Here is a 16964-nt window from a genome sequence, read left to right on the forward strand (position 1 = left end):
ACTTACGAGTGAGTACATATGATATTTGTCTTTCTATGTCTGGGTTACCTCACTCAATTTGATGTTTTCTTGATCCATTAATTTATTTGCAAATTTCTTTTTATTTATTTATTTGTTTGTTTTTATTTATTAAAGATTTCTGTCTCTTCCCTGCCACCGCCTCCCATTTCCCTCCCGATCCCCCAATCAACTCCCCCTCCCTCATCAGCCTGAAGAGCAGTCAGGGTTCCCTGCCCTGTGGGAAGTCCAAGGACCACCCACCTCCATCCAGGTCTAGTAAGGTGAACATCCAAACAGCCTAGGCTCCCACTTTCTGCTGTGTAGTGCTCCATTGTGTAAATGCACCACATTTTTCTTATCCATTCTTCGTTTGAAGAGCATTTAGGTTGTTTCAAGATTCTGGCTATGACAAACATTGCTGCTTTGAGCATAGTTGAGCACATGTTCCTGTGGTACGAATGAGCATCCTTTGGATATATACCCAAAAGTGATATTGCTGAGTTTTGAGGAAGATTGTTTCCTAATTTTCTGAGAAATTGCCATAATGGTATCCAAAAAGGCTGTGCCAGTTTTCACTCCCACCAGAAATGGATGTGCTTCCCCTTTACCCCACAGCCCTGGCTAGCATAAGTTGTTATCAGTGTTTTTGGTTTTGGCTGTTCTTACAGGTATAAGATGAAATCTCAGAGTTGTTTTGATTTACATTTCTCTAATGCCTAAGGATGTTGAGCATTTCCTTAAATATCTTTCATTCATTTTAGATTCATCTGTTGGGAGTTCTCTGTTTAGGTCTGTACCCCATTTTTATTGGATTATTTGTTCTTTTGATGACTATTTCCTGAGTTCCTTTTACATTTTGAAGATCAGCCCTCTGTACAATGTGGGGTTGGTGAAAATCTTTTCCCATTCTGTATGTTTTAGAGCTAAACAATATATTTTAGACATTCTCTTTTTAAAAAAAAATAGTTCTTAGACTCCTTTTATACTGTAAATAATGTGCTTTATAGATAGTTCTAATTTAACTCATTCCAATACAGTAGAAAATTAGTCAATAATTAACAAGAGCAAACCTACAAATCTTTATGCCTGAAGCTGAATATTTGGCATGTTCCCTTACTATTGTTTTTAGTGTTTGGGGGGGTTATGGAAACCTAAAACTTTTAACTCTTTTTGCTTTTTGAGTATATTTGGCAATATTCAAAGCTCCATTCAAGTTTCTGAGATTATTTTCTTGCCTTTGCACCTCACATTTCCACCCACTCATCATTATGATATTTTACTGTCTAACTTCCGCTCATTAGTTAAATGTGTTTCTTGGGGGTTTCAATGAAATTTTTCTACATATCTGTGCCACCAGAGGGTTTTATGGTTTCCAGCTGCATCTATTAGATGGTGTGTTTCCTAGCAGTCTTTCTTATCCGTGTCAATTCTAGTACTTGCCATCCCCTTGGCCATCCTGAAACCGAGGCCTCTCAATCTCAAGCTCTCCAAAACAGATCAATTTTCCTACCTACCCTGGTCTTTGCCTCTTGTACGACCTCCTTAGGAAACTATTTTTAGTAGCTACCTTATCAAGTAGCTAGTAGATAAAATGCTTCCTCTCGTGTTTGCCCTCCTTTTCCATAGTCAATTCTGCAAGTATTATACCTTCCTGCCTTTCTAAATTCCTAATGTAATTGGTGTCTTCTTCTTTATCGCTGTGTTAGTTTTTGTTTCATCGCTGTCACCAAATGCCTGGGAGAAAACAGTTTAAGGAAGGAGACATTTGTTTTGGCTGATGCTTGATCTGCACAGCTATCCTGGTGGAGAAACGCGGCATTGAGTGGCTCAGTGTCATCTGGAGCTTGCATCAGCAGCTTTAACCAATTTCCACAAAGCAGGAAGCAAACAGGAGAGAGAAAACAGGGCAGGCGGAAAAATAAACATCTAGACCCAGCCCTCTCCCACAGAAACCCTCATACAACAGCTAGGCTCCAACTGTTGAACATTCCACAGTCTCCCCCAAACAGTACCAAAGGCTGGGGCCAATTTTTCAAGCATGGGAGACCATAGAGGATGTTGCACATCTAAGCCATAATAATTACCCAAGCATTTCCCAGTGGTGTCTTTCTAATACTTTCTGCGTTTGGTTAATAGTACTGACAGTATGTCTTTTTCAAGGAAACTTAAAGCAGGAAGCATTCACAATATGTATTATCAGCTGTTCTTTTAATGGAAAAAATTCAATAAACTCAGAACTGTAAATCTGATCATGTTCCTGTTTAAAATCAATATGGGAGAATAATTTTCTCTTAATATCTTATCCACATTTCACTAAAATGAAAAACACTAGCAAAATAAGCTATGATCATTTTTGTAGCCAAAATAGAACATCTGCTTCTTTTGCCTGACTCTGCCTTTGCTTACTAACCCCACTCTTCCATTTCCTGAAAATAAAATAAAATGCCATCTAAAGTATCTATTTTGAGTGTTACATCTTCTACTTGAGGGCATATTTTTCATCACTTTCTGATAGGGTCTACTATAGGTAACACAGGTAAAGGTAAAGAAATAGATTTAAAATGCACTCAGCTCTTCTTGTGAATATCTATTTTTACATCTAAATTTGGACCTCTACCCAGTTTCTCATATACTGTATGAAACTTTTATGATTACTTGATTTTCCTCCTTTTTAAATCTAGCCTTTATGAGAAAATAAACTAGATCTTTTAGTTTCTATATTCCCCCACCCCACTCAAGAAAAACTTAGAGTTGTCATTCTGTTAAAGCTTATTGATTAATGAATGGATCTGATTCTCTAGTTCAAAGGCTCCCTAGTCAAAATATTATTACCACTTCTTTCTTGGAATATAGGCTCTGGCTTTTTGGTAGGAAAAAAAAATAGTCTTATTTTTATGAGTGATTAGTTATGCAGCAATTACATGACAGAGAAAATTTAAGAATATGTAAGAATTTCATGGGAGTAGTAAGCGATTTTGTAAGCCCAGGCAGGAAACCAGTTATCTCCAACACTGTCAGGTTCAGAAAATTGAAGAAGACTAAAACCCATGAGCAGCAGTGGCATGACAATGGAGTGACATATGCCTTATTGTAGAAGAACAATTTGCAAACTGGTAATGTTCTAAAAACAGGAACACGCTCACTTTGCTGATGTCATGTTATTTATTTGTTTACTTATTTATGAGACAGGTCCCTGGTCTTGTGCATGTTAGCACTGCGGGGAGCTGGGTGAATTATAGAAGTAAAGTGTCTCAACTAAATTTGCAAAGGTTTCAGGTATCTGAAACTATCCTGAAATACCAAGTTTACAGAAAATGCAAGGCATACTGAATGGTTTCATGGTTAACAGAGTATTATATAATTCTTTCTAAAGACTGTATATACTTGAAGACAATTTTAAAAAGAATACATTAAGTATTAAAATTCAAATATTTAAAAAATTGTGATAGAATAAGTGTTAAGATGCTGACTTTTTGCATTATGTACATTATATAATTTAAATTCAGGTAATCTATCTGTAAATGATATACTTTATCTCAAAATTTAAAGGTATTTTTATACACTTTCTCCAAAAAATTTTTGGATGTATCTCTGAAATTTGCATAACTATAAATCCTTGAAATTTATATTAACATACACTAATTTTATGTATCCGAATATTTTAAAGGCTTTTAATCTTTCACTGTTAAAATCCCTTACAGCAAAATATGTTGTAGCAATCACCTTTTTTAACTGTAACAAAAGTGAAACCTTCCTGTTTCGTGATGTCAGCGGGCATATTTGAGAGGTGGGCAGGCTTACATTTGTTTTTCTCTTTTACTAATGTTTTGCTGGAGGGCAAATGTCAGAGGAGCCATTTTCATGTTTTGTGCCCCTCTTGCAGAAGGCTCCTGTAGGGAGATTCTGCACACAGGTTTCTTTGATGGTTCTTTTCATTTTCATCTCCCACTGTGCCTTTGACAGTCAGACTGGCAGTAAGAGACAAAAATAAAAGAGGAAGGCTTAAAGAAATGTTAGGGCATCACGCTGTGAATTTAGAAGATGACAGGAGTCTCTGGCTTGCTTCCGCTGGCCCAGGACTAAAAGACCTGTCACCAGGTTACAGTGCTAAGGGGAAGTAATGAGAACATATTTTCTCATGCAGGCCACCAAGAGGACTTTGATGCACATGGCCCGCCCAAGTCAATCTGAAACTCTGATCCTAAAATTGTTGTGGCTAGCCAGCACTATATGGTCAGAAAGTAGGTACAATAGTTCTCTGTGCAGTTTTTACACAGTAGGCACACCATAAGCATTTACTACTAATAATAGAATCTAAATGTCTTTCATGCCATTATTGCAGGCATCTATATTCTACTTGCTTGTCTATATTTATTGTAGCTAATAATATTCTTAAAATGAAATGATTAAATCAATAGGGTAGGTATGACTTTCTCACTTTAGAAAGAGTTCTTCAATTATTTCTCAGCCAACAAGGGGCTGTATTTCCATGTTTGAAATTCTTTAGAACCTCACAAAGTTTATCAATACTAAATGGGAAACATAAAACTCTAAAGATCAGAGACTTCATAATGTGAAATTACCTAAGTTTATGACAAATCCTGAGAAATGTACAAGACTAAAATAATTTAGAGTAGAAATGTATGATGGTTTTAACTTAAATTTAATGTCATTTTAATTACATAGTAGCTGGGATGTGTCCAGATACAGAGTGTCTCCAGTCAAATAAGTGCCTTTAAATCTCAATGTGCAGAATTTTTCGTGGGCTCTATAATATGGGGGATGGTTTGAATATGTGCTCCCACTAATTCAGGTTGATATTCACTGTTCACTGTGGTGGACCTAAGAGGTGAGTTTTTCTGAGAAATCATTAAGTAATGGGGGTTCTTTCCTCGTGAACAGATCAATCAATCTTTATAAAAGAAGGCTCAGACAAATTATCTCTTGTCTTTCTATTCTCTACCACTCTCAGTACACCATAACAAGTACCAGCTTAGGTGATAGAAGATGGGATGGGTTCTGATGAGACAATGAACTTGACAGTACTTTGATCTTACCCATCATAACTGCAAAAGTAAATTACCTTTGTTTGTAACTTACTCCCCTGGTTGGGACTTAACTGCAGTAAGCAGTAGTTGATTGCCCAGTCACCTCATTTACTTTGTCCTCCAGAACTTGCAGATGTACAAGAGATCATAGATCAGCACTAAACTCTTCTGTGAATGTGGCTCAGAGCTATCTTCATTCCAAAATGTGCATCGCTACTATCTGGCTGGCTCATAACCTCTTGGCAGCATGACTCTACAGGGCTTGAGATCACTTCCCAGGAACTGAGAGCAAGATATACTATTATTTGGATTAAGGTTAATTATTCACTGTACAGCACCTAATAAAAGTATAGAAATTCTTTTTCTTTTTCTTAAAAAAGAACAAGGCTGGGTATATCTCTATTTCTCATACAATAAGCACAAGGAGAACATTTAATGCCTAATTAGGAACTTTTATTGGGCACAAAATTCATTCATAAGACCTCTACCCTCACAAACTATTAATAAATGGAAAATATCAGAATCAGCCACTCATGATGACATAAGACTGTAACTCTAGGACTTGGGAGGCTGAGGCAGAAGGATGTTGACTTCCAAACAAACTTGGACTACATGGTAAGACCCTGTCTCAATATCACCCTTACCACAAATGAAAACAGTCCCTCTTTTTCTATAATATTGGATTTAGTAACAATAATTATTTGTGTTCTATTTTATTGATTTTGTTTTTAGCCCACAGTGATAAATTTTGTATGTAAATGAATTAGATCTTATTTGAATATTAGGAACTCCCTTTAAGAATTTAGCCCACTGGTTTTGTAAATTTAACTGCCATTTGTGAGAAAAATCCAGAAATATTAAATCTGACATTCACTGTTTTAAAAATCTAACAATTCTTTTCTAGTTTATGATGAACTTTGACATATATGCAAAATAAAGTAAGAGTAATTTCTATTCTTGGTGGGAAATATAACAAGAAATGATCTGTTCTGATGAAATATTTGATTTGTTGACTGAATAATATACAGACACCCATGAACGCATAGATTCTTTGAATGTGGTTTTTACTACCCTCTCCAATTCTATCCTGCTGTGGAATCTCTGTTATTGCTGTCTTATGTTTCTGTGTCTATCATAAGCTAATTATTTTGTCTCCCTACTAGGACACTTGTGATGCTCACAGCCACAAAAGAAAAAAAAAAAAGGAGACACTATCTCCCTATGGATTCAAAGACAGTTCCATTTTACTGTAAAATGAATATTTCACTTTAGGACAGAATTTAGGTCACTGTATTATGTGTTTTTAAAGATTCAAATGCCAAGGCTTCTGACTCCATTTGAACAACTTAGCCTACAAATTGTTCAATGTCACTTTACTGCAGAAATTGGGATTTGGCAAATCAATATGGATCCTGACTCTCATTCTACCTGTGTAGACAGAAGTTTCTGTCCTGCCCAGTCCCACAGCCACTCAGTCTCAAATAAACACACAGAGGTCTACATTTATTATAAATTGGTTGGCCTATTATCTCAAGCTTCTTATTAACTAATTCTTACATCTTAAATTTGCCCATTATTCTTGTCCCTTTACCCATGTGGCTTGGTACCTTTATCAGTGAGGCATTCTCATCTTGCTTCCTCTGGGTCTAGGTGACAATGGCAGACATAGTTTTCCTCTTTCCAGAATTCTCCTATTCTTTTCACCCTACCTCTACTTCCTGCCTGGTTGCTCCACCTATACTTCCTGCCTGGCTACTGGCCAATCAGTGCTTTATTAAAATACAAGTGACAAACCTTGACAAAGTACAAGCACGTCTATATTAGATGAGTAATAAACTCTGTTGTTACTCGTCCTAAAGCAGTGCTGTCTCCTCGTCTTTTTCCTATTTATCCTTTTTGTCATCCTTTGTCTCCTCCTGTTTTCCTCCTCTTCCTTGTCTTTCTTTTCCTCCTCCCCATCCTCTTCCTCCTTCTTCCTGTCTTAGTAATGGATACTATTGCTGTGATAAAACAAAAGCAATTTGAGGAGGACAAGATTCATTTGGTTTACAGTTTCTCATCATTGTTCATCAGTGAAGGAAGTCAGGACAAGACCTAAACAGGGCAGAACCTGAAGGCAAGAACTGACGCAGAAGCCATGAAGGAGTACCGCTTACTGACTTGTTCTCCATTGCTTGCTCATTCTGCTTTTAGAATCCTGGACTACAGAATTGTTCCTTACACACTGAAGAACACAGAGTGACTGGTCCCTCCCCACGCAGTTACTAATTAAGAAGATGCTCTATAGCTGGATCTTTTGGATATATTTTCTCAGTTGAAATTCTCTCTTTTCAGATGACTCTAACTTTCATCAAGTTGACACAAAACTGGTCTGCATCTCCCTTTCCTTTCAGCATCTTTAATCCTCTCTCAGGAGAGTAAGCACACTTGAGGGAGGATAACTGAGCTTATTTGCAGGCTTTAGGGCTCACTTCTTCACCCAGCCATAGAAAAGTTTGAGTTTCCTTTATCCTCTTCTAATTCCAAACCTGTTTCATTGGGTGAATGATGCTGTCAGTAGTTCTCTTTAGTTTAAAGGGCACCTCATGCCTTCCCACTGTTCATTGATTAAAACACAAATTTAAAACAATTCAACAATTCATTCATTAATAATAGTATGTAAAGCATGACTTGCCTGCACTTTGGTAATCTGATATAAATGGGAGCTATAAATTGAACTTTGCAAGCAACCCCAAATATATATAGACAAGAGCCACATCCTAGGAGCTGGGATTCAGTTGAATTTCCTTGTCTTATTTTGAATGATTCCCTCACACTAAGTTGAATCCTTTAACAGGCCTCACTATTTTCCAGAATACCATGCTTCTAAATTTCCACCTACTGAAAATCAGTCTGTTCTGTTGGCTTTTACTTTTCATTATAACTTCTTTATCATTTCTCCTTGTAGATTTTCTGTCTTCTCTGTTATAGGCCACTTACTTGTATTATATATGTGAAACATATTAGTCCAATTTGTAACAATGTGATAATAACTTGAGGGAATATACAATATTCCATTATTTAATTTTTTGGAGTGGATGAGTTTTATTTATTTTTTGATACAAACTGTTCTCATTCCACACAGCCATCATTGCTCCCACCCCATCCCCCATCCACTCCTCATAAAGGGCAAGGCCACCCATCTAGGGGACAACAAAACTTGACACATCACTTCAGGACATGACCAAGGTCCTCCCTCTCATATCTAGGATGAACTTCATATCCGTTTAAAGAGAATGTTCCAGGATGACAAATCAAGCCCTAGGGATAAATCCCTATCCCACTTCCAGTACTCCCACAGAACTCCCAAGCCTCTTAACTGTCCCCCACATTCACTGGGCCTAGCTTGGTCCCATGCAAGTCCCACTACTATGAGTCCAGAGTCATTGAGCTCTCATTAGTTCAGGTAAGCCATTTCTGTGGGTATAACCACCATGGTCTTGATCCCTCTGCTCATATCATCACTTTTACCTCTCCTAAACTGGCCCCGGAAGCTGGGCCCAGTGCTTAGCTGTGAATTTCTGCATCTGCTTCCATCAGTTGCTGGATGAAGGTTCTGTGATGAAAATTAAGGTAATCATCAATTTAATTAAAAGGGAAGGCCAGTTTAAGCATCCTGTCCACTGTTGTTTAGAGTCTTAGCTGGGGTCATTTTTGTAGATTCCTGGGAATTTCCCTTTGCCATGTTTCTTACTAGCCCTTTAATGGTTCCCTCAATCAAGATATCTCTTTCCTTTCTTTCCCTCTCTGTACTTCCCCCTTCTTGAGGATCCTATTCCTTCATGTTCTCCTCCTCCTGTCCCTTCTCCCTCCACTTCCCCTTCCAACCTCCCTCCCCTGACCCACTTCCAATTTTCTCAGGAGATCTTGTCTGTTTCCCGTTTCCAGGGGAGAATACATGTATGTCTTTCTTAGAATTCTCCTTATTACTTCGCTTCCCTGGCATCATGAATTAAAGAATGGTTATCTCTTGCTTTATATCTAATACCCACTTATGAGTGAGTACATACCATGTTTTTCTATCAGGGTCTAGGTTACCTCACAGGATAATTTTTTTCCAGTTACATCCATTTGAATGCAAATTTTATGATGTCATTGTTTTTACTGCTATGTAGTACTCCAATGTGTAAATGTAGCACATTTTGTTTAACCACTCTCCAGTTTAGGGGCACCTAGATTGTTTCCAAGTTCTTGCTATTACAAGTAATGTTGTTATGAACACAATTGAGCAATTGTTCTTGTGGTATGATTGTGCATCCTTTGGGTGTATGCTCAGGAGTAGTATTCCTGGGTCTTAAGATAGATTGATTCCCAGTTTTCTGAGAAACTGCCACACTAATTTTCAAAGTGCCTGTAAAATTTTACACTCCCACCAGCAATAGAGGAGTGTTACCCTTACTGTACCTCCTCTCCAGTATAAGCTATCATTGATGTCTTTGATGAAAGCCATTCTGACTAGTGTAAGATCATATCTCAGAGTCATTTTGATTTGCAGTTCCCTGATGAGTAAAGATGTTGAACAATTCCTTAAGTATCTTTCGGTCATTTACAATTCTTCAGTTGAGAATTCTCTGCTTATATCTTATCTGTACCCCATTTTTTTTTTTTTGGTTTTTCAACACAGGGTTTCTCTGTGGTTTTGGAACCTGTCCTGGAACTAGCTCTTGTAGACCAGGCTGGTCTTGAACTCACAGAGATCCGCCTGCCTCTGCCTCCCAAGTGCTGAGATTAAAGGCGTGCGCCACCACCGCCTGGCATGTACCCCATTTTTGATTGAATTGTTTGGTATTTTGATGTTTAGTTTTTTGAGTTCTTTATAAATTTTGAAGATCAATCCTCTGTCTGATGTGGGGTTAGTGAAGACCTTTTCTCATTCTGTAGGCTTCCATTTTGTCTTAGTGACTGTGTCCTTTGCCTTTCAGAAGCTTCAAAGTTTTAGGAGGTTCCATTTATTAACTGTTTTTCTCAGTGTCTGTGCTACTGTTGTTGTATTAGTAAGTGATCTTCTGTGCCCCTGCATTGAAGCCTGCTTCCCACTTTCTCTTCAGTGTGGTTCCGTATGTCTAGATTTATATTAAAGTCTTTGATCCATTCGCACTTAAATGTTGTACATGGAGATAGGTATGGATCTATTTGCATTCTTCTACATGTTGACATAGAATTATGTCAGCAGAATTTATTGAAGAAGCTTTCTTTTTTAATATAGTACTTGGAGTTCTAGCTAGAGCAATAAGACAACAAAAGGAAATCAAAGGGATACAATTTGAAAAGGAAGAATTCAAACTTTGTTATTTTTAGATGATATAATAGTATACATAAGTGACCCCAAAAATTCCATGAGAGAAGTCCTACAACTAATAAATACCTTCAAAAACATGGTGAGATGTAAGATCAAACCCCAAAATTAGTAGCCCCCCTATATACAAATGATACAGTGGCTAAGAAAGAAAGAAGTGAAACTTCATCATTTATAGTAACCACAAATTGGGGATAACACAATCCAAAGAAGTGAAGACCCGTATGACAAGTGTGTTAAGTATTTGAAGAAAGAAATTGAGGAAGATAACAGAAAGTTGAAAGATCTCCCATGATCTTGGATAGATAGAATCAACATAGTAAAAATGGAAATCCTACTAAAAACAGTCTACAGATTCAATTCAATTGCCATCACAATTCTTCACAAACCTCAAAAGAACAACACTCAACTTCATATGGAAAAAAAAAACAAAAACCCAGAATAACCAAAACAGTCCTGTACAATAAAGGAATGTCCGGAGGCATCACCATCCCTGACATCAAGCTCTATTATACAGCTGCAGTAATGGAAACAGCTTGGTATAGACATACAAACAGACAGGTGGATCAAGGCAATCAAACTGAAGATCCTGATACTAATCCACACACCTATGAAAAACGTAATCTTTGACAAAGAAACTAAAACCTTACATAGATTCATGCTTGGTAATTTTTATACAAAATTAGAATGAGTAAGAGACTAAAAGGAGATACAAAATACCCAAGGCCTCAAAAAAAACCAACAAAATGTCTTTTATTAATATGATCTTCTAGTCAATTATAATTGACATTTATTTTCTGTCAGTCCTAGCTACTTTAGCATCAGATAACACTTCACATAGGTCTTCAGGTCTAATTTATAACTGTTAAAACCTTTGTGTCCCCATTTAAAAACTAGAAAAAGATTATAATCATATCTTGGAACATACAGTGAATCTTGTCTCCTGAAAAGTAATAAATCTCCTAGATCATGAATATAGACTATCAAATTAACTTGACAGAAAAAAGTTCAAACAAAATAGTGCTTACATTTCCATTTTAATAAATATAATCAGTGTTACATGTTATCCTTATTTAAATTATTATAATTTATATGTATAGTAATCTATAATGTATAACTATTATATTTCCAGTAAATATATACCACACTAATATTATTTAATTATATTTAATACCTTTTTATTAATGTGTATAATGCATGTTTTACTATGTGTCAAACATTAGACTAAAAACCTTAAAACTTTATATTAAGTCTCAGAGTTAAATATTAAGTACTTCAATGAATCATGTAGAAAGAGACATTATAGTCCAAAAATGCTAAATAATGTTCCTGAGGTGATAAGTAGCCTTGAAGATTAATAGCCATAATGATTGAGAAGCAGAATTTAAAATCAGATTTTATTTGTGAATTATACTCCTTTCGAAGTCTGTGTTTTACAAAGTATGATCTATGACTAGAGTAGCAAAAAGCTGTATTAACACATTGAATATAATTTGTGCTTCTTTTCCCATGATTTTAAGAATCCATTTGTAGTAAAGATTAAAATTCAATACTTCAGTATCTCTGCTCTTTTCATTCTATAAACTTATGGAATTAATACTGAAGTATATACAGAAGAAAGATTAATATTCTTTTGTCTCCAATTTAGACTAAAAGAAGTCTCTATATTTTGTGCAAAATATAAAGTTAGATTTCTTATATTACTTAGCTGGTGATGCAGTGTCTCCCTAAAGCTTTCTATACTTCAGTTTGCTGCACAACTAATGGATTCACAAAGCTCAAGAAGACTACAATTTGACTGATTACTTCCTTTTCACCTGTATAATTGCTACATTGTCAATTACTTTCTATACAATATGTTGACAGCAAAATACCTTTTCTTCCTTGAGTAAAATAAATGTAGAACATACTAAAATCCAGATCCTGTATTTGGGTAACACTTTGTTCAGCCTGCCTGTTGTATAACACTATTCCTGATGATATATGAGCAAATACCTACTCACCGACACAAGAAAGGATAGGCAGGGCTGGTAGGCAGAGGGAATAAAGAGGAGAAATATGGGAGGGGAAGAGAAACAACAAGATAGAACAATGGGAAAAGGACATCAGGGGCCAATCACCCAGCTACACAGCCAGCCATAGAGTAAGAAGTAAAGAAAGGTATACAGAAAAAGAGAAAGATGAAAGCCCAGAGGCAAAAGATAGATAGAATACTTTAAAATAAGAAAAGCTGGTTAGAAACAAGCCAAGCTAAGGTCAGACATCCATAAGTAATAAGACTCTGTGTCATCATTTGGGAGGTAGGTGCTGTGTTCCCCAACCAGCCAACAACATGACAGTTCATCTAAATTAGTAAACTAGAGCATTCTGGACAACATGAAGGCTGCTCAAAAGGTTTGAGATTGTCTCTTTCAAGCAGCTCACACGGGCTGAGCCCTTCCAGGTAGCTTGGCTAGTTTCTGCTTCCTTCAGATAGCTCAGGTATTTTGAGCCCCTTTTAGGCAGCTCAGATTGTCTGAGACTATCTTGCAGAAGTCTTTACAGTTTATATATACTTGGTGATACAGGGGCCTTGATAATCTGTTCAGATTCAGGCCCTTCCTAAAATCTTTGAGATTTTTTACTTCCTGAGTTTAAAGGACGGTATGATTCTACATGTCATCCATGATGGAATTTTTTATCTAAGAGGAATCTGCCACACAACAGTGTCTTATGAATTATCTTCTGTTATTTTACCTCATCTGCCTTGTATTTCATGATGCTACCAAGCTGTTAGATAGTCATCACAATCTAACAATCCTTCTGTGTCTAACAAATCTCAGGATAAGACTCACCTGGCATATAAAGAGTAAAGTTTAAAAACTATTGTAAACATTGATACAAAAAAAATGAAAAGTGTTTCAGATACTTTATAGATAGAATCTTCCTAATCAGCTGTGTTCAAAGCCATCATGTGTAGACACTGGTCCCTATAGTCAACATATATAAATGCTGCTAAGATCAGAGTCCGCATGAAGCTTGCATGTATCACAGCTTCTCTTTCAAGTATTTAATAGACATCACAGGAATGATTAGAGATGAGTCTGAATGAGCAAGCTGGGATTTTATTGTTTGACCTAAAATGCTTTATCTTCCATTTTCTTCACTACAATGAAATTACTCATAGTTATGAACCAACCTTATATTTTTTCAGTTATTATTGAAGTAACAGAAAAGAGACATTTTTGAAAAGATTTGTCCTTCAACACAAACCACCTTAGAAAAGAATATAAAATGCACATTTAAATACATAACTAAGATAGAACCCAACTTTACAAAAATAATTGTTAGTTGATGAATATTTCTCTTAAAAATTTTCAATAAGAAAATTCAAAGAGGGGCATAACAATTATTTTAAAGAATCAACTTATAATTGTTGAGAATTGATAGCTAGTAAGAAAATTTATATTTTCCAATATTTACATATAACTGATATTTAGATATTTGTGCAGTACAGGATTTCATCATCATGTACAAACTCCCCCAACAATGAGAACAACTTCCCTAGTCACATAATAAATTCCAAATAATCAGTTATGATCAGTGTTAATGATCCCTGTAGGTATTTGTAAACTAACCTAACAACTGAGCAGGTTCCCGCCTTAGATGTGTTACCCAGCATTGCCTTCTCAGAAAAAAAGAAAAAATTCAAGATTCTTAGTAAAGATTCTGCTGAATGTGTTTTCTTTTTACACCACCATAAACTCCAAATTCACTATAGTCCCAAGTTGGTAAGTTCATGTAGGATGTAAATAAAATGCTCCTGCCCTGCTTTGCCCTTCGTTCTGTGTTTTCCACACTTTGAGGTTTCTTTATTAGTTCATTTAATGGTTAAGGGAAATTCGAAGTCTTTTTCCCTGTATCTTAATACTGGATTAAGTTGTTTTCAGATTTATTTTAAATGCCAAGAATGCAAATGTATGGGGAAATAAAGCATCCAATAAAGTTGTTCATTTCTGATACTAAATGAAGTTCATCTACCGGTATTGTAGAAAAGCTTAAATAGAATTCTAGTTCCCTTTCAGTATGGCATACCAAATATTCTGTAAGTTACTCAAGATTTTGGAGATGCATGTTACAAATCAAGGAGTATAATAACGTTTACCCATGTAACACATGATTATAAACAAGACTCTTTCTCAAAAAAGTCTCTATACGTTCATTTTTCCTTTTATTTTGTAGTGTATGTTTGTGTGTGTGTGTGTGTGTGTGTGTGTGTGTGTGTCCATATGTGTTGCCATGACACATACAAGTCAATCAGAAACCAACTGGAAGTCATCAGTTTTCTTCTCCCAGCATGAGGATTAGAAAGCAAGAGACATCAGGGTAAGTGTGTGTGCAATATCAGTCTCCAGCTTTAAACAAGAATGAAAAATGAAGACTTGGAAATGACCAAAGAGGAGTCCCGTCTCTGGACTAACGTGATAATGGCTAAGAGTGACGGTGCCTGCCTGAGCTCAGTATGAGTATTAAGAGTGACTTTTCACAGGACCCCTCCTGTGAAAAACAAAGGTTTTATTGGCCCCAATAGACTGACTCCACTGGGTGGGACACATTCTCTAGAAAGGAGGCAAAATAACATATGCAGTAGATTGACACGAAAATACCCTTGGGTATATCTTCAAAAATATATTTTAAAATAAGACAGTTTTCACTGTATCTTGTTTGAAAATACCATATTGGCAACATAGTCTAATAATATAGATGTATCTGTTTACAATCTTAAAAGACAAGTGTGTCACTATGTCCTGACACTGTTACAAAGTATGAAAAGTGATCTCTACCATTTGGGAGGATTTTGCCTTCTAAGAGACCTCTATGGTTCTTTAATGTTGAATTTGGGTGATTGTTTTATTATAGGAAACAATTGCTCTCCCAAGGGAAATTTTAAATGTAATGGAACAAGCATTTAGCAATAACATCTGCTGTCATCGTGTGCAGATATTTAAGGGCTGTTATGAAGGGCATTAGAAATGGTTCTTAGTTCTGAATATTCTCACCGTCTAAATAATTCATTGTACCTAAAATGCCTTTATATTCGAGGAATGCATGATACCTAGTGAATCGTCTATGCATCATCTAGTGTAGTTAGAATCGCCCTTGCAGCACTTGAGCAGTGACAAACCTGGGACATTGGTGTCAATGGTGAGGTTTATGTGCTTATAATCTTCCATTCTGAATAGATACTATCTAAAATTGAATTTTAGTATCAAATTAGAATATCAATTAAAACAGTATTTCAATTTGATTAACAAATTTCATAGCTGTTCATACTTGATGGATATTTTCAAAGCGTTGTTTTTAATGGATTTTTAGAAGCATCTTGAGTTGAAAGAGTAGAGTGCCTGAGCCTCCAGGCACAACTGTTTTGGCTGCTGATTGTGTAACTCCAGGACTCTTTACTGGTCAGAATGAGCCATTGCCGTTCTTCCATAGCAGTGTCCTACAAGCCAGAGAAAATGATCACAATAACCTTTTCTATCTTCCTTGTGCTGTGTGACCACCACCAGTCAACTGCTACTCTGCTTCATTCCAGGTCCTAAGTTGAAAAAAATTATTATTATTAATAATTAGCCAAAATGAAAGAATATTTTTGAAGCATGATAAGTCCACCAAAACTGTTCATAAATACATTTAGGAAAAATAAATAAAGGAACTCTTGTTTATATTTTTGGACAAAGTGATTCTAACATACATGATTTACCAAAAATGAGTATATAATTTTTCTATATTTTAGGTTAGTGGATTTTAGTAAAGACTTGCAATCTCCTAAGGCTAACACATTGTTTGTGTGCAAGATCATATAAGCAGTACCATCTGTATTAGTTTTTTGTTGCTATAATAAAATATATCTTACTAAAGAAAAATGTTTATATAATTCATAAATATGCAGTTTCTAGAGCATGACTTAATGTCTACTTGCTTTGTGGTTGGTATTTGCTGGTTTCCCATGTTAGATGCTGTCATTGCAGGAACTCAAAGTCCCAATAGTATAATTACTTCTCAAAATGCTCTAACGCATACAGGCTCCGTTACCTCAGAATTGACACACTAATGATCAAGTGTCCCAGGCCTTGATCCTGCATACAAAAATATTACTTATCACTGGGAAAAAGTTGTTGCACTAGACAGTGTTTATTATGATTATTTGTGGTAACAGTACGATGTTTTCTGATTTTTCTAGAACTGAAAGACATAAAAACTCAGATTTTAGAAAAATGTATTCCTCAATAAAACAAAAGCAGAAATTCCTTTCTTTTATATTTCTGTATATTTCTTTTTTTATTTATTTATTAAAGATTTCTGTCTCTTCCCCGCCACCACCTCCCATATCTCTACCCCTCCCCCAATCAACTCTCCCTCTCTCATCAGCCCAAAGAGCAGACTGGGTTCCCTGCCCTGTGGGGAGTCCAAGGACCTCCCACCTCCTTCTAGGTCTAATAAGGTGAATATCCAAACAGCCTAGGCTCCCACAAAGCCAGTACGTGCAGTAGGATCAAAAACCCATTGCCATTGTTCTTGAGTTCTCAGTAGTCCTCATT

At 36.1% G+C, this 16964-nt stretch overlaps 1 protein-coding gene across 3 annotated transcripts in view; it reads left to right on the forward strand.

The window, feature by feature from the left end:
• Epha6 (EPH receptor A6) overlaps nt 1-16964 on the forward strand; it is a 918005-nt gene that overhangs the window by 310253 nt on the left and 590788 nt on the right. The window lies entirely within an intron of this gene.

This window comes from Microtus ochrogaster, chromosome 2 (assembly GCF_000317375.1).
Source record: "Microtus ochrogaster isolate Prairie Vole_2 chromosome 2, MicOch1.0, whole genome shotgun sequence".
Taxonomy (NCBI): domain Eukaryota; kingdom Metazoa; phylum Chordata; class Mammalia; order Rodentia; family Cricetidae; genus Microtus; species Microtus ochrogaster.